Here is a 26,613-nt window from a genome sequence, read left to right as displayed (position 1 = left end):
TACGTACATATCACTGCAGTTTCTAACAGAAATGAACACTAGAGGCAGTAAAACAGCAAGCACTTTTAATCGTTTTTGCACTCAAGTATGATTACAGGGCCAGATTAATAAAGACTTGTTTTCACGTGGCTCCTTGCACAATAATATTATGACCTCAAAACACTTTTTACCATAGTGCATGATTTGAAAACGAATATATTTAAGAGTTTGAATCACTTACCCAGCTCCAGACGTAACGTAATAAGCATGCTCGGTAGCTCAGCTCGTACAGAATTGTACTTGCGATGCGAAGAGCTCGGGTACAAGTCACGGTAAAAGAGATAAAAAACAAGCTAAACTGCCATGGTTACGATTGCGTTTTTATGTCACATTTGCTTTTGTTAACACTATCAGGTAGGTTTAGGGTTTACTGTAGGTGTTATTTAATGCGATGGAGCATTTAGGTTTTAGCGCCACTCACCAGACATTTCAATTCAGAACTGTGTTGATACGTATTATGTTGATACAAACTTCAACATAATATAACATTGCCATATTCACGTTCATCTGCTCCGGAAAAAAATAAACACGCTTTTAGCGCCACTCCCTTGACATTTCACTTTGAAACTGTTGCGAAACATGCATGACGCAATGTATTTTGCGTTTTGCAAAAATGTTGACACAGGTACGTTTTCTAATGAGCCAGGGCTGAATATATTGGTTATTGTCTTTCAAATATAAAGAATTATCAGTTGTTGGTATCGGCCTAAATTTTCATGTCAGTGCATCCCTAATAAACAATAATATATTTAAAGGTGCCCTAGATTCAAAAATTTAATTTATCTCAGCATAGTTCAGTATATGGAAAAGACATACAGTCTCAAACTCCATTGTTTCCTCCTTCTTATATAAATCTCATTTGTTTAAAAGACCTCCGAAGAACAGGCGAATCTCAACATAACACCGACTGTTACGTAACAGTTGGGGTGTACGCCCCCAATATTTACATATGCCAGCCCATGATCGAGGCATTACACAAGGGCAGCCAGTATTAACGTCTGGATCTGTGCACAGCTGAATCAACAGGCTAGATAAGCAAGCAAGGACAACAGCGAAAAATGGCAGATGGAGCAATAATAACTGACATGATCCATGATAACATGATATTTTTTGTGATATTTGTAAATTGTCTTTCTAAATGTTTCATTAGCATGTTGCTAATGTACTGTTAAATGTGGTTAAAGTTACCATCGTTTCTTACTGTATTCACGGAGACAAGAGCCGTCGCCATTTTCATTTTTAAACACTTGCAGTCTGTATAATGCATAAACACAACTTCATTCTTTATAAATCTCTCCAACAGTGTAGCATTAGCCGTTAGCCACGGAGCATAGCCTCAAACTCATTTAGAATCAATGTAAACATCAAAATAAACACTGTACTTAAGCGATTAGACATGCTGCATGACGAACACTTTGTAAAGATCCATTTTGAGGGTTATATTAGCTGTTTGAACTTTTTTTTATGCTGTTCAAGGCAAGCGCGAGCTCTTGGGGCGTGGAGCACCAGATTTAAAGGGCCACATACCCTGAATCGTCTCATTTCTAATTATGCCCCAAAACAGGCAGTTAAAAAAATGAATAAAAAAAAAATCTATGGGGTATTTTGAGCTGAAACTTCACAGACATATTCAGGGGACACCTTAGACTTATATTACTCCTTTTAAAAAAAAGTTCTAGGGCACCTTTAATTTATTTCTAGATAATATTTTAACGCCCAGTCCCAGACTAAAATGCATGTTTGAGCTGTTTTAACTGAAAGCAACTATTATATAGAAATGATTCTTTAATACTTTTTTTCTGTGTGTGTTCCACTGAAGAAATAACAGGAGTAGAATGGCATGACTCTGAGTAAATAAGTATTGTCATTTTTGGGTGAACGATCCCTTTATGGTGCATTCCAGTAATCTTTCGGGAGATACTTGTACTGCAAGTGAAACAGGCAATAGATTAAATGACTTTTGTTGTATAGATCTTACTGGCATTAAAAGACTGTGAAGTCAGTATTTAATGAGACAGATAGATGGAGATGCACTTATATGCCTGATCTGTATGCAGTGTACCCTGAAGTACGTGAAGGGCCTGAGTTTGCCTTTAAATAAGAACTTTATATTCAGAATGTTTGTGGCAGAGTCTTAGAGAGAGAGAGAGAGAGAGAGAGAGATGGGTGCAGAGAGACAGGTGAATATCTGCAGGGCTTGTGTCACACTGAGTGGATTGCTGAAGAGTTTGGTCCACCTTTATCACTCTTAATTTATTGACTTTGCCAAATGAATTGAAAACTGGCCAAACTAAATAGCAATATAACAAACAGTGTGTTTATGTAACATAGAAATCTATCAATCACCATTTATCAAAAGACTAATGTTAAGCTCATCAAACTGTTAATGAATAATTGAACAATGACGCAAAGGAGAAAGAAATATGACGAGAGAGAGAAGGGAGGGGGATCTTAATCTTAACCTCTCTCTCGCTCTTTCTCTCTTGCTCTCTCTCTCTTTCTCTGTCTGTCTGTTGTGGGACAGCAGATAAAGCTGTTGAATAATTCAGGACGTATTGAGTGCCTCCTTTCGACTGTGTCTGGCTGTTAGCTGCTCTTTGGAATGGCTGAGGCGTGCGGAGAGAACAAGTGCTTGAGAGCGAGGAAGGCAGAATGCAGAGAGAGAGAGACAATCCTGCTGTAATATCATAAGTGTGTTGTTTTACAGAGGAAAATGTGACCTAAATGTTGAAAATGAGGAGTAAACAAGATGGTTGGATGGTGAAAATAAACTGATGTGTATCAGAGAGATTTGTCAGGTAATGGAGATTGGTGGTTGACGTCTTGAGCCTTTGAATGTATCAAATCCAAATTTAAAGGGTCTAAAGCAAAGATTGCAAATTACCAGCCTGATATAGTTTATCAATAAGTCCAGTTTACAGATGCATGGATTACTCTCATTATAATGCTCATTTTAGGATGCCCCATTTGTTGATGCTGTTTAGCTTTTTTTTTAAACATAAAATAGTTTTATTCAGCAAGGATGCATTAAATTGATCAGACGTGACAACAAGTAACATTTATAATGTTACAAATGTTTTCGATTTCAGATAAATGCTTTTAATAACTTTCTATTCAAAGAATCCTGAAAAAAGTAGCACTGTATCACATTTTTTATGGTATTTATTATTGTTGGTATGTATTTACTGCTTGTGTCAGTCACACTTCTGTATAGGGAATACATATTCACTATTAACTACAACTTTTGCCTCAATTTACTCCTAATTCACTGCTTATTAATACATAGTAAGGTAGTTTTGTTGTATTATAATAAAGTCATACAAAATAAGGCATTAATATGTGCTTTATAATCACTAATAAACAACCAATGTAAACAAATGAAAACCAGGCTGTAAGAGAGATCTCTACAGTTTGTTCAAACGGCACCTAAAAACACACACAATGTGTCACATGCACACGCACAGCCTAGGCTGGGATGTCACAGTGATGCAAACATAGTCCACTTCCATGTCTCTGATGATGCTAATGCCTGTGGAGGTTTAAATGAGATTGCTAATGCTGTCTGTCTCAAATGCATCTTGGGTACTTGGCTTTTCATGATCAAATAGCGATCAGTAAAAATGACATTAGCAAGTCTAAGTACCCACTTTTTTGGCAGCTTTGACAAAGTACTATTAACTACAGTTGCACTTCATCACATTCTAGTATTTCTATGTAACCGTGCCCATCCTCTTAATCAGCCACTACGGGATATGGGAGGGAAGGCGTTGTTGAAATAACTCCGATTTAACCTCCAAAATGTCCACTGTTTGTACAGTAATATGTCCAATTTAATTTGGCGATTCAACTGCATCTCACTATTATAGTCACTCATTTCATTCCAGTCAAAAATAATTTTAACCGCACAGGACAGCTTGATTCTCGTAGCCTCCAATGACGTATCAAACACATGATATTTAAAGCTGACAGGGGAGACACCCTCTGAAAGGTGCACATTAAATGAAACGTACACTTGGAGTGACAAGCTGGCCTACAGAAACGCAGCTGCATACCAACCACATGCTAATTCTCTCATCTCTGTCAGAGTGACACATGATTGGGGTGGTTTTATTGTTGGACACCATTTTAGCCTGTTACTCCACTGTGTGAACAAGCAAAAAGCATTGCTTTGATATTGGAGTGACGCTCGGGGTGACCCAGAAATGACGAAATGTCAGTATGTGATTTGGAGGAAAAAAAGAAACGCTATGAGCAAGACGTGAAGTGGCACATTGACACAGCAGTGATAAAATGTCACACCGGCTTCTGAGACGAGAGCGAGAGAGAGGAAATCTCTGGACAGGGTCTGCAGCAGGTATGATAGGGGTGAAGAATAGCCTAGGTGGAATTCTTTAGGGCCATGTGACAAAAACGACAACTCTGACCTTTTAAAGATGTAGATATGAAGACTATGACAGGAATCAGTGCTGAACGTACTAACGTAGGGAATACCCATTGCTCCGATGGTGAACTTATTTAAATAAACGTCTTTAAATATTAGCAGTTAGTCAGTTTCAATTATACTTGGGCTTCATCTGATATTGCAGTTCAGGTGTGTGTGTGTGACTCCTGCAGACATGGGAAATAAAGTCATAACTGATTAATAAAAAAGCAGACAGACTTCAAGGTCAGTGTGTGTTATTATTGTAGTACTTCAGCGGGTAACCCCCAAGGCTCTGTACTCGGGCCAGTTCTATTAAGTGCTTTGTGCTGAGCAGTAGGTCTGTACTTTGATGGAACATTTTAGTTTATGCCTGTGTCCTTGTCTGTGGGCACAAATATTTTATAGTATTTTTAGAAGTGCTTGCTTATTGTATATGCTACATACAATTATGATGCCTAATCATGCAGCTTTTTAAGAAGTGCGCTATTCATTTTCTCAGCAATTTGACTTTTTTTTAACATCCCATAGATTCAATGAAGGAATATGAAAAGACTTTATTCAGACAGGCATCCAAAACCCATGAAATCTGATTTCACAAGAATTCAAAATCAGGCTGATTAAAATGGATCAATATTGATCTTTGAAATTGGTTAGGTGAAGAATACTTTAAAATTGATGTAAAAAGTTACCAAAATGACAAAGTTAAATATAAAAAGTTATAGAATTACAATTATATATATATATATATATATATATATATATATATATATATATATATATATATATATATATATATATATATATATATATATATATATATATTGTTACATGTCATGTCTCTGTCTGCCCTTGTGACCTAGTTTCCCTGTTCTGTTAATTAGTTCATTTGATTCACCTGTGCCTTGTTTATTATCCTGTCACCTAGTTTAGTTCCTTTGTTAGTCCCTTGTATATATACCCTGTGTTTCTAGTCTTGTGTTGTCCGGTATCGTTTATATTATGTTGGTGTATGTTCCATTGGATTCCTGTTTCTCCTCAAGTAAAGACTTATATTCATTCTATCTCCTCGTTGTATGCGTTGTATACCAGCAACCGTAACAGAATACCGGACCAAAACAGTTTTTGTGGCGATTTTCTTTTTGTTTGTTTTTTCCCCTTGTTTTTCCCATCACCATGGACCCTGCTGTTGCCCTTTTGTGCCTGGAGCAGAGGGACCGCTCCCTGGAATCCCACACCTTGGATTTTTTGGAGTTGGCGTGCCTCACACACTATCCTGACCGCTCGCTCTCCGTGTACTACATCCCCAGCCTTAGCGAACGGTCCCGGGCACGCCTCCCAGGGAGCGGTCCTCGGAAGGACTTCGCCGCATTCGTGAAGTGGGTGCTGGTGTGTAACGACTCGCTAATCACCATCAGCCCCGCGGAGGATGACTTCGCCACCAGCCCCACTTCACTGCCAGAAGCCAGTCAACCACCATCGACGAACATCGCTACGGAGATGTCTCACGTGCCCACCGCAGACCGAGGAGGCAAGCCTGCCGCGATGGATGAGCCTGGACCGAGGAAGGGTTCGGACGGTACCATCGCCCCGGAGCCAACCTCACATCAAGGGTCTGACCAGGTGCGCGAGCCGGTGACATCATCCGACGTCAAGGGAGTGCTTGTGGAGCTCGAGGGCTGGGAGGAAGGCTCCGCCCACAACACCACCACGATGGGTAAATGGACTGACACTGGCAAATATACTGAGGAACTGAGAGACATTTTTTTGGCTGATTTAATTGATTTTTCCGGAGAGGTGACTTCCCATTCCCCTGACTTCCCTGTTTTTAATGAATCTCCTGAGCTCCCTGAGGACCATTCTCCCGTGTTCTCCTGTTCTCCTACGTCTCCCGAGTTCCCCGTCTGCCCACCCAGCCTCCCTCTCCCGCCTCCTCTGTCACCCATTTTACCAGCCAGTTCCTCAGCCCCACCATCATCTCTGTCCTTCAGCCTCTTGACATCTCCCACATGCCAGGTGGGGATGTCAAGCGTCTTCAGGCCTTCCACTCCATCCAGTCAAGAGGATCCCCTGTCTCCACTTCCAGCCTCCACGCCCCCTGCTCCACCTCGGCCCGTCGACACTTCGGCGTCACCCTGGCTCCTCCCTCCCTCATCTCCACCGGACACCATCGGCCATACGGCTTCTCCGGGCTCCCTCGTCTTTCCGGCTCCGCCTTGGTCAGTCGTCCACCTGCCTGCACCTACGGCTCCGTCTGGCTCCTCCTTCCCTCCAGCTCCGCCTACATCCTCGGTCCCACCGGTTCAGCCTCTGCCCGCTGGCCGTCCGCCGCCTCCTCGGACGCTCGTCGCCATGGCTCCTCCTCGGTCTCCAGGACCATCGGCTGCACGTGGGCTCGTCGGCTCGTCAGTTACATCTGGGTCTCCAGCTGAATCTCCGTTGGTCGTCCCCAGGGTGTCGTCTGCCCTCAAGCCGACTCCACCATGGCTCCTCCCACCTGCGACTCTACCCTGGGGCCTCGTCCTGGCTGGCTTCTGGGGTACCATCTGGCTCTTCCTGCTCCTGGCTTTCTCCTGGCTCCTCCCACCCTCCACTCCCCCTTGGACTGTCAGTGTTGTTTTTCATGGACTCTTTTCTTTTGGTTGTTTGTGTTTTCTCCGCCCTCCTCCAGAACCCCCTCCCTCCCTCCCTCCTCTGTACTCTTACGCCGCGAGGACGCGCCTATCCGGGAGGGGGCGAAATGTTACATGTCATGTCTCTGTCTGCCCTTGTGACCTAGTTTCCCTGTTCTGTTAATTAGTTCATTTGATTCACCTGTGCCTTGTTTATTATCCTGTCACCTGGTTTAGTTCCTTTGTTAGTCCCTTGTATATATACCCTGTGTTTCTAGTCTTGTGTTGTCCGGTATCGTTTATATTATGTTGGTGTATGTTCCATTGGATTCCTGTTTCTCCTCAAGTAAAGACTTATATTCATTCTATCTCCTCGTTGTATGCGTTGTATACCAGCAACCGTAACATATATATATATATATATATATATATATATATATATATATATATATATATATATATATATATATATATATATATATACACATTTTAATATATATATATATACACATTTTAATATATATATATATACACATTTTAATATATATATATATACACATTTTAATATATATACACATACACATTTTAATATATATATACACATTTTAATATATATATATTAGGGAAAAAAAAATAAATAAATAAAAAAATAAATATATATATATATATATATATATAATTATATAATAATAGTATAATAATTAATATATAATTCTATAACTTTTTAATATATATATTAGACTACTGAAATGTATCCTCAGTGACTGCAGCAACAAATATTGCATATGCTATCCTTTTCTGTATTTTTTACATTGTCTGTGATAAATGTGCTCAGATGCCCTCATGAAAAAAACATAATCAGTGGTGAAACATCCATCACTAAAGCAGGGTTGCCAGGTTTTCACAACAAACCCTCCCCCCGGTAAAATTCGCATTCCAGGGGCTAAATATCATGTTATTTGGGGTTGCTTCAACCCGCGGACATGAAAAACAACCCGTGGCAGCAGTGTTAAAGTAGCCCAATTCTGCGGGAAATCCACAGACTTGGCAACACTGCATTAAAGTCTCATGCATGATGAATCTACTCTAGTTTGCATTGTCACTATGAAAAGCAGTGGAGACATGCTAGCAAAAATAAATGCAGTCTGAACAAAAGAAAATCAGACAATTCTTAAAGTACAATTTAAACAGTATGTCTAAAAAAAAAAAATCTAATTTTCCTTCCAGTATAAAAACAAGCTGTAGAGTCTTGGCTGTTGACATTTTGGGCAAGTAAGCAAGCACCTAGCAAGCACCCAGAACACCTTAGCACCTGTCCTGTTTACTGTTTACAACACCTTAGTTATTACACCTTAACACTCACGTTTTCTCCAGAGAATGTCAAAATCTAGTCATGGACTGTATGTGCATTGCAGTGTTAGATTAGGGGATGCTATATATGTGTGTGTGTGTGTGGGGGGGGGGTGGGGGGGGTTGTTTATATTACATTGTGGGTCCCCACGATGTAATATAAACCTGAGTTCACCTACATCGTGGGGACCAGCCACCGGTCCCCACAATGTAAATTAATTTAAAAAAATACTAAATGATGCTTTTGTGAGAAAATAAAGGTGTGCACAGTTTCCTGTGATGGTTAGGTTTAGGGTTAGGGGTAGGTAGGGGGATAGAAAGTACGGTTTGTACAGTATAAAATGCATTGCGGCCTATGGAAAGTCCCTACAATTCACAAAAACAAACGTGTGTGTGTGTGTGTGTGTGTGTGTGTGTGTGTGTGTGTGTGTGTGTGTGTGTGTGTGTTTATGTGTGTGTGTGTGTGAGAGAGAGAGAGAGAGAGCCATTGAGGAGTCTTCCATGTTATCACAGTTTAGTCTTGCTTGACTCATGTTTCTCAGTTGGGGGTGTGTGTCTAAGGGAAAAGACCAATCTGTTGAGATCTGTCCTTTGAGGCTCACACATACACACATTCTCTCCATTGCTCCTTCCTTCACTTACATGAGAGGGTGTGGTGGCATATAGAAAAATGAACTTCCTGTCTGCAATCCTCACATGGCATCGTAACAGATGGGTTTACATCACAGAACCCAATCTTACTCTCGGAGAACATCAGGAAATAGTTCTCTCTCCAACACAACGCCAGAGAAAGCACTTATTTTTGAAGGAAAAGTGTGATAAGCCCTAAACAGTCTCTCTGTCTCTCTTTCTCTCTCTCTCTCTCTGACACTCATTGCTTCTCTGAGGAATAGAAGGGACAGACTTTATCACCAACAGATTAAAAATAGAGAAGGGAGTTTGAGGAATGACTTTTGGTCTCGATCATCGAGTATTGGTGAGTTCACTGTACAAGGTTTATGGTTCATAATCAAAAATCTGTTGGAAATCTCTATTGGCTAAATAGAGATGATAAACATTTAAATGATAAACATTGCAGTTTATGCAAACCTTGAATGAGTGAGGTAATTTAATTTATATTATCATATATTACTTAATATGCAGAGAAAATTATGAGTAAGCCATTTGCCAAAAAGCGACTGCATGTGCTGCTATCAAAATATCGCTCTGTGTGTTTGAATGTCCTGACATTAGCTCAACAAATGGTGTGAGTTTGTGGCTGGACTGTCTGTTTCTCTGACCAGTGAAAGACAGGAGGAGTGGTTAAAATACTTGAGTCATTACTAGTTGGTTATCATGATCTTCACTTTAGAATACTGTTCCAAATGGCTAGTAATTCCTTTAGAAGGATGTAACACTTGAGTCATTACTATCCAAAACCTTACAAAGCTTCCAGTGTTCAGTCATTACTAGACATTTATCATGCTTTCAGAATACTGTTCCAAATAATTAGTAGTTCCTTCTGAAGGATTTGGTAATACTTGAGTAATTACTAGTGGGTTACCATGATCTTTACTTTAGAATTTATTATTTTTTTCACATTGCATGAAAAACAGACATAAAATACTAAATTTTTTGTCATAGAGACAGAAGTAATATATCAATTGAATCTATAGAATGTCTTCTTTTATTTGTGTACACTCAGAGTAAAAACAAAATGTTGTGCTTTTTGCAAAATAAAGAAAACTAACATGATGCGTGATCTCTCGTTTCCCTCTGAACGAAGTCCAATCTGATAGTTCTCAGAAAATGAACTTTAAGTTAATGAATACTAATCACACAAAAATGAGACTTATGTCTAAAGAAATGTTGAAATGTCAGGTTTTAAATTGTGTAAGTCAAAACGAAAACAAAAATTCTCTGTATATGTAATCTGTATGAAAAGAGAGACATGTCAGACGTCCATGAGTCAGCTAATTATCCACTAATTCGGCCACGCCCACGGTGCGTCATCTTCACATGATGTGCAATAATACGTGTATGCATGAGATCACAAAAATCATGTACAGCTGATATGATCCTGTTATCAGAGGGTTTTAACCATAAATGCTCATCTTGAACTAGCTCTCTTCTTCTTCTCTATTTGAATTCCAGCAGTGTAGACACTGCTAAGCGTATTACTGCCCTCCACAGGTCAAAGTTTTAACTAATTGTTATATACTATTCAACTAGCATATTGCATATAAAACTTAGTTAAAACTTTGACCTGTGGAGGGCAGTAATACGCTTAGCAGTGTCTACACTGCCGGATTTCTAATAGAGAATAAGAAGAGAGCTAGTTGAAGATGAGAATTTATGGTTAAAACTTATATAATTTTCAATTTTTTTTCAGAAAATGAGTGATGGTTTCACTAGATAAGACCCTTATTTCTCGTCTGGGATCGTGTACAGCAATTTGAAGCTGCACTGAAACTGTAATTTTGACCTTCAACCGTTTGGTGCCCAGTGAAGTCCACTATAAGGAGAATAATCCTGGAATGTTTTCATAAAAAACTTGAATTTCTTTTCGACTGAAGAAAGAAAGACATGGACATCTTGCATGACATGGGGGTGAGTAAATTATTAGGAAAAGTTTATTTAAAAGTGGACTAATCCTTTAAGCTAAAAGCCTATATGAAATGCCATAGAGGTAACAGGAATGTTTAGATGCTTTGCATCACAGAAATACATTATATTTTAAAGTATATTAAAATAGAAAAACCATTATTTTAAATTGTAATAATATTTCACAGTATTGCTGTTTTTTCTGTATTTTTGATATACAGCATGATAAGCATGAGACTACTTTTAAAAACATTATAATAGTTATGCGTCCAATCTTTTGACTGGTACTGTAATTGAAACTATAATGGGTCTATACAAAATTTTCTTCACATGATGTGCAATAATACGTGTATGCATGAGATCACAAAAATCATGTACAGCTGATATGATCCTGTTATCAGAGGGTTTTTTCACATATACTACCTGACTGAAAGGGCTCATTATGTAGGTCATTATGCGGGTCTTTGTCTTCTCAGGTGTGAATCACAGCTTAATTCATGATGATTCACACCTCCATGCATACTGTCTTTCTTGACAAAAAGTGTCTTACAAAATTTAAATCTCTATATTTATGACTCTAACTATGTTTTATATGAATGAGTAGGCGGGGTAATTTTTACATCATTATGAAGCAAAAACTCGTCTACAACCTCCAATACCCAGATGTCTTGTGAACACATATTTAATATTTGTTTTGTGGCCTTATTTCGGTTATTTAACTTTTTGTTTTTTCAATAACCATGCATAAACGTTATTCCTTCAAAAATACAAATGAGCGGAGTAAAGATGCTTAACCGCTGGTATGGTGTTTGGGTTTTGCCGGCAGCGGGGAGGGGCAACAGGTGGTTCGGAGATGAGGTTTGTGTCTATGTCAGGGAGGTTTGTTGGTTGTGCTTGCCGTATTTGTGTGTATATGTATGTCAGAGGTCCAAAAAAAAAAATGAATGATGTTATAATGCAATATGATCTCATGAGAATATGCGTGTATTTCACGTAAATTGTGGCCACGCGTACATTTGCTTACTTTTCGTACACACAAAAACGTACAATATTGACATATTTATAGGACTAAACGTAAAATACGTACGTTTTGACAGCAATTAAAACGTAAAATTATTTACGTATCCAAGTTGTAACGAGGTGGCAGACTCAGTGGGATCCATATGCAGCTTTATTAAACTATTGTAGTCGTACAGGCAGGGGTCAAATACCAGCAATAGCAGTGTCAGAGGCAAGACGTAATCAGCAACAGTAACAGGCAAACAATCAGGGCAGGCGGCAGACAAGATGCAGACAAGGTAATCCAGCAAACAGGCAGAGATATCACAAGACAGGCAGCAGGCAGAATACGGAGGTACAAGGCAGTCCAAGATCATACAGGGAAACAATACACGAGGATAAACGCTCAGAAATGTCAGCCAGGGCAAAACAAGACTTCGCAAAGTGTGAATGAGTGCATGAGCTTAAATAGTCCGGGTTATGGGTATCAGGTGTGTGTGTAATCAGTCCAGGCATGGTGCATGGGAAATGTAGTCCAGTACAGGTTAATACTCAGGTGAGGGTGCCCTCAGGTGGCGATCAGAGGAAGCCACAGAGACCGAGTTTGTGACACAAGTGAATGTGTATGAATTCCGATGTATTAATATTAATATCGTGGCATTGTTTTGATTCTGTTGTATTAAATTGTCATCAATACATGTTTTTAGTCACATTTATTAAATACAATTCATTCATCTACTTAATATGAAATAACATTTCGGTCACTTGCAGGAACTTGCATTTGTGACTCAATCTTGATTTTGGATCATTAGGTCACCAGATCCAGTTTGTGACCAATGCGTTCAATTAAATTGTGTAATCAAAAATGGCGTGAGTTCTCAGTCACAGCCTGTAGCTCTTGACAAATTGACACGTGCCTTTTGATCGCATAATGTCATTAGGATTAGTGCTGTCACAATACCAACATTTTTACTTCGATACGATACGATACTTAAATATCACGATACCGATACTTAATATGGCAAAAACCTAAAACAGCAGGAAATAACATATGACAGAACTTCTTTCTTCACCAGTGTGCAGGCTGATAATTCTGGATTTGCGCTTCATTGCCATGAAGTTAGAGTTAGCTTTAATATAATTTTTAATTTTTATTATTTTCATGCTCAATAAAATTGTAAATTATTTGCTGTTATGCTTTTTTCCCATTATTTTTATACATGTAGGTTTATGACAGTAAGATTATTGTAAACATTAGATTACTGTAAATAATTAGAGCAATGATATTCATGCATAAATTGGTTTAAAATAACCGTAGCCTATATACCTTCACATATTTATGTATTTTTAAATTAATTTTATTTTTGCAACCAAAAATTTCTTATTAAACTTACACCCAATAATACATGTCTTTGCAGAGTTCTGCTTGCACGAATAAAATAAATAAATAACACTGTTAATGTTTGAGAGCATAAACATAATGCTGGTATCACACTTACTAACCTGTCGCTCTTTAAATTCTTTGTACAAATCGGGATGTTTGTCAGCAAGATGCTTTGCCAAGTTGGATGCGTTGGCTCCCTGCGCTTGCGTTATTTTGTATCTTTTGCAGACGGGTTTTTTGGTGTCCGTGGGCTTGCATTGTAAGCAAAATAATGCCATATTTCGCTTTGTGCATCTGCTTTCTCAACTATTTGTGGACGGTCTGCAAGAGCACCTGTATTTGCAACCATACCTCTCGTTTCGTCACCATAAAAGCTGCAGTTGAGAGGAATAAACACGCACTCAATGTGCCTTTGAAGCAGCGCGCTGCACGCACACTGCCCCCTGTTGTCGCACATTAGGAAATACAGCTGGCACTCAAAGTACCGTGTGACGAGCAGGGCGGGCGAGAGCCGTGAGGGAACGAGTCTCTCACGGAGGAGCTCCGGAGGCATGAAAGGAGGAGCGACTACAATGAAGGACGAGAGAGGACCAGGCCTGGACTTTATTTTATGTTTTATTATGTTTGTGTGGCCGGCAGACGTCCGCGAGGGTCTGCCGGCATTACTTTCGTTTTGTTTGTTTATTTTTAGATTAAAGTTACGTTGAATGTTCGCCGGTTCCCGCCTCCTTCTTCCCATTTACGAACTGTGTTACATACCGGTACTAATAAAATGAAGAACCGGACCGTTTTTAAAAGCAGGGTATCGCGATACCTTTCTAGTACCGGTATATCGTGCAACACTAATTAGGATAACAGTAGAAACCTGCCTGGACTCCATCGCTGTTGGTTAGTAGTTTTTGCTGATTGTTAGGTTGACTGCTTAAGTCACTGAAACCAAAATATGCATCAGGATTTTTTATAACCAGAATTGAGTCATATAGTATTTCATCAATGTAATTGTACCTGCAATTATGTATTAATGAATCCCGTTGTTGAATGATTTTATGCAAGTACACGATTCCATGCAGCTATGCTTCAGGCTCTTACTGATATTATTTGTTTTGGGAGAGTGACGTGATTTTCCCCACAGTACTATGAGCACTACATATTGTGGCGTAGATCCATTAGTCTAATCTCTGGTTGTAATTGTCTGGTTCTGGCGCTCAGAGCGGGGTTATGCAACAAAGCCCAACAGCACACTCTTGTTAATGTTTAAAGAGTCATTTGGGTTGAGAGCTATTTCCGCTAACTTCAGTTCTTGCTGCTTAGCTTGGATAATTTTCTAGATCTGACTCTGGTGTGCAGTGGCGCTGGGATTAATATATGCGTGTTTTTGCGAGAGAGAGAGAGAGAGAGAGAGAGACCATGCGTCCTTATATTCAGGGTTTTGTGGTTACGCTTGAGTCACTTAAATCACTCCGGATCAAGTGTGCTTATTTAGTGTACTTCTCTTTGCTTCCAAATAAATATAATTACAGTGATTGCAAAGCAAAACATTAAAAGTCAAACTAGGGTTTGCACGATTAATAGTAATGAAACCAAAATCACGATATGCCTTAGTGCGATTATCAAATCTCAGAGGCTTCAATTTAATTAAATATGTGCTGTGTGTTTCTTTTACACACATGCAGCTCATGATCTGGTATTTTCAGTGCCACAGTTCGCAGTAAATGCGGCTCCACACAAACTCCTCTCTGCATGTGCTTGGAGTCAATTATAACATTCTTAACATAATATGTGCCAACTGTCTTTCCTAACTTTTAATGAGAAGCTCTTAAAGGGTTAGTTCACCCCAAAATGAAAATTCTGTGATCATTTATTCCCCCTCAAGTTGTTCCAAACCTGTATAAATTTCTTTGTTCTGCTGAACACAAAGGAAGATATTTGGAAGAATGTTTGTAACAAAACAGATCTCGCACCCCATTGACAACAATAGTAGGAAAAAAAATTCTATCGTAGTAGTGGGAGGCGAGATCTGCTTGGTTACAAACATTCTTCCTAATATCTTCTTTTGTGTATAGCAGAACAAAGAAATTTATACAGGTTTGGAACAACTTGGAAATGATCACAGAATTTTCATTTTTGGGTGAACTATCACTTTAAAAAAACATTTGTTTTCAACAAAAAAAGCTTTTAGCTTTCAGTTTTCCCGCCAAAAATAATAGTTTGATTATGATAGTTTAACTTTTGTAAATTAAATCAGATTAAAAGAGCCACAATTAACAGTATTGCAATTGTACAGTTATACTATATAAAATAAAATTATTATTAATTAATTATTAATTTCAATTATTTATTTATTATTTTTCTTAAATACTTGATTTTTAAAAGGTTCTGACAAAATGTTAATCGCTACAGTCCATTTAAAAATGTTTAATTAATTTGAATTAATTATTTAAAAAAAAAAAAACAGGTTTGAATGAATGATGCAATGACTCACTCATACTGTAAATACTTCTTATTTCATTACTGGATACATCAACATTTTGAACAAATCTTTTGAATGAATGATTCAATGACAAATATTATTTTAACCTAGTAGTTTAAAAATTATTTTGAAGCCTCCAATTTAATTTCAAAAAGTTATATGCTCTATTTTGAACTATAAACTTTTATCCCAGTACTTCTGTAATAATAATGTATACGGTGTGGTTGAAAGACTGTGAAGCTGTTTCATGACAACTGCTCTGGCTCAGTGGCAACGCCAATGCAGATTTTAATGTTCCGCTGTGATTTTGACAAAGGTTTAATAGACTCAGACGAATTGTTGTCATTTAGCAATAAGATTGTGTGGGTGTTTGAACCGAGATTGCGATCTTTTAGCGATTAATCGTGCAGCTCTGATGTCAATCACAAATTTTAAAAGAAAAATAGTGCATCCCAATGGCATAAAAATGCAAAAAGTCAAAATTTAAAGGTGCCATCTAACGTTTTTTTAAAAGATGTAATATAAGTCTAAGGTGTCCCCTGAATGTGTCTGTGAAGTTTCAGCTCAAAATACCCCAGATTTTTTTAATTAATTTTTTTAACTGCCTATTTTGAGGCATAATTAGAAATGCACCAATTCATGCTGCGGCCCCTTTAAATAGCGCACTCTCCGCCCCCTCCCGAGCTCTCGACTCTATCAGTGCATAAATAAAGTTCACACATCTAATATAACCCTCAAAATGGATCTTTACAAAGTGTTCATCATGCAGCATGTCTAATCACGTAAGTATGTTATTTATTTGGATGTTTACATTTGATTCTGAATGAGTTTGAGGCTATGCTCCGTGGCTATAACGTCTAATGCTACACTGTTGGAGAGATTTATAAAGAATGAAGTTGTGTTTATGCATTATACAGACTGCAAGTGTTTATAAATGAAAATAGTGACGGCTCTTGTCTCCGTGAATACAGTAAGAAACAATGGTAACTTTAACCACATTTAACAGTACATTAGCAACATGCTAACAAAACATTTAAAAAGACAGTTTACAAATATCACTAAAAATATCATGTTATCATGAATCATCAGTTATTATTGCTGCATCTGCCATTTTTCGCTATTGTTCTTGCTTGCTTATCTAGCCTGTTGATTCAGCTGTGCACAGATCCAGACGTTAATACTGGCTGCCCTTGTGTAATGCCTCGATCATGAGCTGGCATATGCAAATGTTGGGGCGTACACCCGGACTGTTACATAACAGTCTGTGTTATGTTGAGATTCGCCTGTTCTTCGGAGGTCTTTTAAACAAATGAGATTTACATAAAAAGGAAGAAACAATGGAGTTTGAGACTCACTGTATGTCATTTCCATGTACTGAACTCTTGTTATTCAACTATGCTGAGGTAAATTCAATTTTCAATTCGATGGCCCCTTCAAGCATAAACTATTCATATTTGTTTCTATTCACCATAAAAAATTATCTTGCAGACTGAATATACCCCTTCAGGGTAGAGCCAGTGACCTTTGTGCTGTCTTTGAATTATCTTGTATGCTAAAAAAGTTTTTTGACCCTCTTCACTCTGTCTGAAGCAAACTGATAAGCCGCGTCTGAACGGCCGGCAGTTTGACCACTTTGACCTCTTTAGCTCCTTCTTGGGGAGGCAAATTGGAAAGGGTACAAAGTCCAAACTACGACTCACCTCCAGATGTTACTTCATGTCCAACATCATCACCCAAATTAAACGTACCATCTGCCTGTACAGACAGCTTCATTAGCCTTCTGGATGGGATTCAGTTACAAACGTCCATTTTCTTTGCCGGGCATTTTCCACTGCTAGGGCCGGGTCCATTGGGGGGCAATGCCCACCAAGATTCTCCTTTTGCCCCCTTCTGTCCATAGGATGCTCATTTTTTTGTGATAGCATACAATATTTAAAAAATAGTTTTGCATCGCAGGAATAAATTGCACCGATCAGCAAGAAAACACATTCACTCTAGTAAGCTCGCGTGCCATTTTAACTCATGGTTCAAATGAACCACGAGTTTTCAATAGTAAATCGCCATCATTTACCATGGATTTACTGTAGTAACCCTAACTGCACCATGGCATTGTGGAAGAAATGTGGGATATCACACTCACTGAATTTTATTTTTTTCTGTGCTTGTAAAATAACCATGCAATTAACTGATTTATTCTTTGAAAACAATATCTTATTTCTTTTCATGCAATTTTGCTTTAAGTTATCTTGTTTAGGAGTGGTTTGATATTTAACACAAAACAGGATATATATGTTGTACAGTATGTATGTGTATAATATGTATATAATACAATTTTGTATTCTAAATCTCATTGAATCAAGGGCCTTGAAACTTTAGGTGAGCTCTTTTGACATGCCATGTAGCAGCCACCTAGCAACTGCACAGCAATGCCCTAGCATCCTATTTTCTTCCGAAAATGTAAAAATGTAGTGTTTTAATGTTGTGGTTCAGGTAGAGATGAGTAAATGGGAGAGATGAGTTTGGCTCCCCCTCAAATCCTGACAGACCCACAGAGAGGTTATTAGGAAACCAAATAAAGAAGTATGAAATAGCATTAGCTATATCCCATAGCAAACTCTCTGCTCTTTCAGTAGATCTTTTAAGCCTTAAGCCAGAGTCGTAAGCCACACTCACTCTTGGGGAGTTTCAAAGGGTAATCCACAACTTTCTTGAACAGCAGTGGCCACTGACATGACGTCTTCCTATGTCATTGACAAGGGTTCCCCTTATTGTTGTCATTAGATATCATTGTAGAGGATTTTTTTTTTTTGCAAGATATATTGTAAACTTATTTAGCAGCAATTTGAATCAGTCACACATATACATGTATACCTAGATGTTGTATAATGTGCAAAAGCAAGGAAGATGCCTGTATGTGTGTGTATGTGTGGTATCCTTAAATTTATTTTAAAGACATTTGTTTGTATTGCCTGATAGAATAGGTGTTTCTTTGTGCTGGCCTGCATGCTGCTGTTGTGTTTTATAGATTGATAGACTAGAGGGCCAGTCTTCGATCCATTTCATCTCAGTGCATCTAAACAAACACACACTTCCATTCACAAAAATGGACTGTTTCCAAACACTGAGAGACTGCAGTAATGACTGTTGTTGTAAGTGTTACTTGTCTCTTGCTGGGTGTAAATTGCATGTTGTGGTTTTATTTGATACTGTACTGTATGTACAATGACTGTCATCATTTTGTGACTTTCCTGCCACTGTGATACTTCCAATACCACTTGGTTTAAACCACTACGACACACGGGCACATCCAGGTCGTGCCCTTTTTTATTTATTTATTTATTTGTTTTTGAGCAATCTAGTGGTGTCATTTTGATTTAGCACACAAGGGACACAGGTTAAAATAACAACAAAATATAAATGTAATAAATAATAACATTTTAAATATAATAATTATCATTGCATTTATAACATTAATTTTATATCTTGTTTGTTTATTTTTTTTATTTTTTTCTAATTTAGCACACTGTGGGATAGAAGTTAAAATTATTTAGAATTAATGTAAGTAATTCTTATCTGCATTTCACACTTAACATTTTTATTTATATATTTATGTTTTAGAACACCATGGGACACATTTTAAAATAATTAATTTTATGTATTTATTTGACAATATTTCAACAAGCGGCCACCTTTCTCATCTTTTTACAGACTATTGATTATGGATGCTTATATTCATCTCATGTGAGTATATCATTTTAAACAAATTAATTTTTAAGTGGACAAATAACAACACACTAAATTTACATACTGATGCAACATTACTTCAGGAACACTGCGGTATGCTAGATAGATCACAGATAATGGATTATAATTAAAAACATTAAAAACTTCATTAAATGCAATACATTACCATAAAAGATTGTGTAGAAGTTGACATGAATCTAATTTTTACAAGAATAAGACAAAACAACAACACACATACTGTACTCACACAGACACAGTGTGAGTGGATGGACAACTTGAGGTCAACAGGTCCACTGGAGTTGAATATTATTAATAACTCAAAGTCACCCTTCCAGTAAATAACTCTGCCAGCATCTATTATCTTGAATGCCAGCATCTATTATCTTTAGCTGTGTGTCATTCTGCTCATCTGATCACAGAAAACCCTCGCTTTCTTCCATTTCCATATTAATGGAAACAAGTATTGTATTACCGGAGATTTATCAAACTGTGGCAAAGCTGCACTTGTAATCAGAGGTGTCATGGTGTAGCTTGTGTTTTTCACCCTTGCTCTCTCCGTATTTTCTTTCCCTTGATTTTATTATTTTTATTTTTTGTATTGTCTACTCATATTTATATTATAGTCTCATTAGTATGACACTAGCAGGATGGAGGAGGAGCAGGTCTTCACTCTTTTAAGGATGTGTTTTTCTCTCCATGTCTCCCTTCATTATTCATAGTGCATTTACCTGTGTGTGTGTGTGTGTGTGTGTGTGTGTGTGTGTGTGTGTGAGTGAGTGAGAGGGAGTGAGTGAGAGGGAGAGAGAGCATATCTTGATCTTCCCCCTCCTTGAGCTAAAACTCGGATACGTGTTGAATTACTGATGTGAAATCACATCGGCCTTCACTTATACAGTATTCTCAAAGCCACTGTACTGTAAACCAGACAGATAATTAGTCGATACTTAGCTTTTCTTCCTATTGAGAATCTATTCAGCTGTGAAATGTGCTTGATTGTTTAATTGACTTTCATTGACTGTGTCTGAGGGATGTTAAAGGGTTAGTTTATCCAAAAATGAAAATTCTGTCATTAATTACTCACCCTCATGTCTTTCCAAACCTCTAAGACATTCGTTCATCTTCGGAACACAAATTAAGGTATTTTTGATGAAATCTGAGAGCTCTCTGAATCACTGAATCATCAGGTTTCAAGGCCCAGAAAAGTAGTTAGGACATCGTTAAAATAGTCCAGGTGACTGCAGTGGTTCAACCTTAATGTTATGAAATGATGAAAATACGTTTTGAGTGCAAAAACAAAACAAAAATAATGACTTTATTCAACAATTTCTGCTCTTCCTTGTCATTCTCCTACACTATTGACATAATAAACCCAGTGCAGCGCTTCTGGGTTCTGCGTCAGAACGTTGAATCATTATTGGCCGACGCTGTTCATGTGAGCAGCACGACGCATGCGTGTGATGCTGACGCAGGAGCTGGATTTCATCTAAACAGTTCATCCGGTAAAATGGTTTCGATTTATCTATTCAGTGGCCATGAAGAGTGCTATGAAGAGCGCTATCTTTTATAAAAGCCTGTAAAAGCTAACATCCAAAAATATCTTTAAGCCCTGTCTTAATCTGAACTCTGTATTACAGCCTTGCCCACTGTAGCGCTATCCGCTTGTTAAGTCGTGACGTAAGGAACGCTGTTTCTGGGTCCAAGCCCTGGCTCGTTTCACTTGAGAATGCCATCTCGACGAGCGCTATTTATAACATTTTAAAGTTAAACATTTAAAATACTTACAGTCTACACAACAGTCTTCATGCTCACAACGTCACAGACATTAGTATATTAATGATTTATAAAAGATGAATCACTGTCTGGCCATCTGGGATTTTGGAATGGAGATAAAGGTTATGATTATATTTTTTAGGTAGTATTACACCACATCATGCATGTATATTAGCACAGTTTGTTGTTTTCTTGTGGTATGAGATAGAGCGTTTGGACATGGAAGCGCTGCCACATGACGTCAGACTTAACAACCGAATAGTAAAACTAAAGCAACAGGAAGTCTGTGTTCCGGTCTCCTCAAACCAGAGACAGGAAGTTATGGGGGGAATTAGATTTTCATTTAATTTCTTAAATGAACACATGCTGTTGGTGTTGGACTCTCATCCTGTTTGTATGTGTATTTGAAAGAGGAGATATGGAGAGAGAGAGAGAGATTTCAGCAACAGTATAAGCTCATTAAGACCAGCAGAGCAGAACACTGGAATATGTCTGTGCTCATCCTCTACAGTCCAGAGAGATGGTGGAAGCAGTACACACACACACACACACACACACACACACACACACACACACACACACACACACACACACACACACACACACACACACACACACACACACACACACACACACAATGATACACCCTCATTTTGAGGACTTTTCATAGATCATATTTTCTATCCCCTACCAAAATTTAACAAAATGTAATTAATATCTATCTAATAAAATATACTGTATAACTTTTATAATATACTGTAATACTTTTATTATATTATACTACTATTTTATATATTTACAGAGGAGCCACAGACAGTTCACGGGGGTCCCCATGGATTTGCGCTATGCCACTGTAGATGATATGATGGAAATATTCCATATGATAATTTATTTTATAAACTATATATTATGCATTATACTCGAAACCTCTCATTTGTGATTCAAGTATTGTTTTGTGTTTAATGTTGTAGGTCGTTTCAAGTAAATGCATTTGTCAAGTGAAGTGATCTATATCTCTTCCAACTTACCTGTATTCAGAAAGCTTAATATGATTAAGTATCTGCAAATTATTGCACTATCCTATCCTAAAAATATTCCTCTATTAATCTATCTTATTTAAGTATCGTCATCTTTCATTTTCTCTTGCCTTTCCCTTTCTCACTGTAACCTAAAGCGACCTCATCTGAGAATCAATTGCATTGGTAGCAATGCTGATTCAATTTCGACCTGTCCAACTCGATAACAGCAATCGTCCCCTTGTTCCCCTTGCCCCATTCTCCTTGCTGTTCAACATTTCACCCTTTTCACCCAATTTCTCATTCACTCCATCTTCAGGTGTCAGTATGAAAGGTGTGAACACTTCTGTAAACATTAGCATAGCGACAAGTGTCATTGCCATTGTAGCAACTGGGACTGTTAGCATTGCGCTGTCAGTTTTTTGTTCTGCAGGTTAGTGTGTGTGGAATAGTAAAACAAAACACACGGTGAGACGTGAGGGAAATGTGTATTCTCTAATGACAGTGGATTCGTGAACAGAGGAATAGAAATGTACTTCTCTAGGGAACTCAGACGGGAAAAACAAACACCTTGACTAGAAATGATTGGATTGTGTTTGTGATTATAAAAGCGTGAAAGTTTCTCAGATGTTTACTAGCCGTGCACAGACTGTCACAGAGTCCCAGACAGGAAATGGAACCAAAGTCATGTCAGCTTTACTGTAGTTATTTACCATAAATGCTCCTCAGTACATTTGGCAGTATGATTTAACCATATTTAAACACAATAGAGGGAATTGTAAAATTACATAAAGTCATACTTCAGTACCTAAGTGAGTCAATAAATCACTCTCTGAAGTTCAGCTAATTGCATTAAGTATAAATTACAACTATAATCCATTTTCATTTAATTACTATTACTATGCAATTAATGTCTGAAAACATTATTTTTGGTTCACACTTAAGTATATTATAAAGTATGCTTAAGTACCTTTTCACAAGGGTAATATGTAATACTGTGGTAAACGAAAATGGTGTTTTAAACAAAAGTGTACCATGGTAGTACCATGTTTTTTGGACATGCACCATGGCATTCTTGAATGTAAATACTGTAGTACATGAATTTAAGTACTATGTGATATTATCTATTTTGTTAGAATTGATATCCATAGCTTTTTGGACTTGGAATTTTTTGAAGTACATTGGCATACTATGACAGCTATTTTGTAAGGATATATGTGTAAAATGAAAGGATTAATGTTTCATTGACTGAGCATTACATGTTGCACACACTGTGGTGTGTCTGTGTGCCCAAAAGGATCATGAAATGTCAGTGTGTGTGAAATTCTCTATATACAGTAAATGGTGTTTATTACAAGATTATCTCCCTCGCCATGGTACTTCATTCACACTCACAGCATGTTTCAGAAGTAGATAAACATTCTGTCCTTAGGGAGAAATATCACTCTGAGGTGTCTTGAGTTAACCACAGGAGGTCTACAGTAGGTATTTTAGAGCAATTTCTTTTTCTTTCTGGTCCATACATGCAGTTAGATGAGTGCACATAAAAAAAAAAAACACAAAAATATTATAATCATCAGTGGGGAAAACTGGATTTTATTTGTGTTCCATGCTAATTGATAGTAACTTTATAAACTGTGAACAATAATTGTGCATTTTGATAGTAAAATGTAGTTTATTCATTTTATGCACTACTAATGAAAAACCACATTTCCCAACATTCACTCTGGCAGCTCAATAATGATAAAATAAAGCATCAGTATGCATTTGGTTTTGTTCATTATTTCGTTTTAAAAATATTCCTTTCTTTGTCAGGAAATTTTGTTCATTTTATTATGAAATACTTATTACATTGTTTATTCTGACCACAATCACTTGATTTATTTCGAACTTTAAGAAACCACCCAGGATGATTTGAATGCAGGAAGTGTCTGTCTTGTTTACATATTTATGAGAGGGTAAATATAAAATCTATAATACTAATAGACAAGTGCAGAACACTGTACATTGTGGGTACAAGTGTGAACACTGACACATGAACATTGAGAGCTGTTGTAGCCTTTATTAAAGAAATTAGTGTAAAATGGGTGTAGACTGTGTGCCCAGAATTTCTGTCCATTCAAATGTAATAAGCATCGACAGTTTCACTGATGTAAATCTGTACACAAAGCAAATGTAGTTACTCATGGATGTCTGGTTTCCTTCCTACCAGCTGCCTTAAGCAAATATATTTATACAAGCTATATAATAAGTTATATTGCCTACAAGTTTATAATTTAATCTCTTATGTTATGTTGTTATATTATATTTCACTCTAAAAAACACTGGGTTAAAAACTGGGTTAATTTTACCCTGCAAATTGGGTTGTTTATTTAACCCAGCATAATGGGTTGATTAATTTTTACTATAATAGGCCTACTAGTTTTTTTTTTTTAACTTCATATATGAATTTACGGATTAACTTAAAGGTGCCCTCGAATGAAAAATTGAATTTATCTTGGCATAGTCAAATAACTAGAGTTCAGTACATGGAAACGACATACAGTGAGTCTCAAACTCCATTGTTTCCTCCTTCTTATATAAATCTCATTTGTTTAAAAGACCTCCGAAGAACAGGCGAATCTCAACATAACACAGACTGTTATGTAACAGTCGGGGTGTATGCCCCCAATATTTGCATATGACAGCCCATGTTCCCAACATTATGAAAGGCATTAGACAAGGGCAGCCAGTATTAACGTCTGGATCTGCAAAGGTGAATCAACAGACTAAGTAAGCAAGCAATAATAACTGACATGATCCATGATATCATGATATTTTTAGTGATATTTGTAAATTGTCTTTCTAAATGTTTCGTTAGCATGTTGCTAATGTACTGTTAAATGTGGTTAAAGTTACCATCGTTTCTTACTGTATTCACGGAGACAAGAGCCGTCGCTATTTTAATTTTTAAACACTTGCAGTCTGTAATATGCATAAACACAACTTCATTCTTTATAAGGCCCAATCCCAATTCTATTTTATACCCCTTCCCCTTCCCCCTACGCCTACCCCTTCCCCTTGCCCCTTGAAACAGAGTGTCAATGGGTAGGGCTGAAAATATTCCCCTAAGAAATTGGACACCACTACTAGACCGTTACACGTCATCATAAGTCGTCGCTAGTTCCTACGTCATAGATGCGCCGATGTTTATCACACGCTTCTAAAGGCCAATTCACACCGCACCGACAACACTCGTCTGTTGGAGTTTGTTGGATCGGTGTGATACCCCTGTTGGCGTCTGTTGGCGTTGTTTAGTCGGGTGAAAACCGACTCTGACCATGTTTAATCGGCGTTTGTCGGGTCGTGGAATGTCTGCGCGGTGTGAACAGTTTTCCAACAGACAGCAACAAACTCTGGCGTAATCTGACCTGGCCACGAACTGTTGCCATGACGATGAGGCAAGTCCCCTGCAAAGACAGCTGTTTGATCGCGCCCGCGCCTCACACACACACAACAAAGCAGTGGAAACCTGACATCGCAGCTTGTTCAATATAAAAAATAAAATACTGTTAAAACAAAATAAAATATACAAAAGGTACAATAGTCCATAGTGCAATCCATGCCATTGAGCAAGAGCAGCTGCTCCACTTCACCAAAAGAGAGAAGTAACGTTAACCACTATGAGAGCAACGCAGGTTTACCTTCAGTTTTTTGTTTTTAATAATTCGTTTTGGCTTGTTTAGCTACATGGTTGTATATGCTTATGGGTCTCGTTAATAAAAAGGGTCGTGCTAAAAAAAGCCTTATGATGCCATCGACAGCTATAGTGATCTCTGTTGCTTGGGCGACAGCTATTTTTTTGCATTTGTTGAATAAGCACGCAAACTGGATGCACTTTCTGTTTATATCATGTAACGTAACGTATTTATGGATGTAACCACAACAAAACAATACATTAATCAGGCATTCGGCAAAAAGACAAGTTAGCTGCCACCGGATTTGAATTTATGTTGTCAAATCAACGCGGGTTTCAATAAAATATAAAAAAATATGTTGTGGAACTATCATAAAGTAAAAAACATTAGCGCACTTTTTTTCATAGCGATTTAAACAAATCTTTTTTGGAGAACATAATCGTATACATGAACACAAGATTAAAGGCAACATAAAACAAATGATTATTTATTACTAAAATACTGTTTACCGTAAAAAAAAAAAACCTTACATTTATGGGTATCTCTGCT

The 26,613-nt window shown here is 37.7% G+C and overlaps 1 protein-coding gene across 1 annotated transcript in view; it reads right to left on the bottom strand.

Moving 5' to 3' along the window:
* arsa (arylsulfatase A) overlaps positions 1-26,613 on the bottom strand; it is a 46,452-nt gene that overhangs the window by 18,945 nt on the left and 894 nt on the right. The window lies entirely within an intron of this gene.

The sequence above is a fragment of the Chanodichthys erythropterus genome, chromosome 7 (assembly GCF_024489055.1).
Source record: "Chanodichthys erythropterus isolate Z2021 chromosome 7, ASM2448905v1, whole genome shotgun sequence".
NCBI lineage: Eukaryota > Metazoa > Chordata > Actinopteri > Cypriniformes > Xenocyprididae > Chanodichthys > Chanodichthys erythropterus.
Note: the sequence above shows the minus strand (reverse complement) of the source record. Positions and strands in the feature narration are given on the sequence as shown.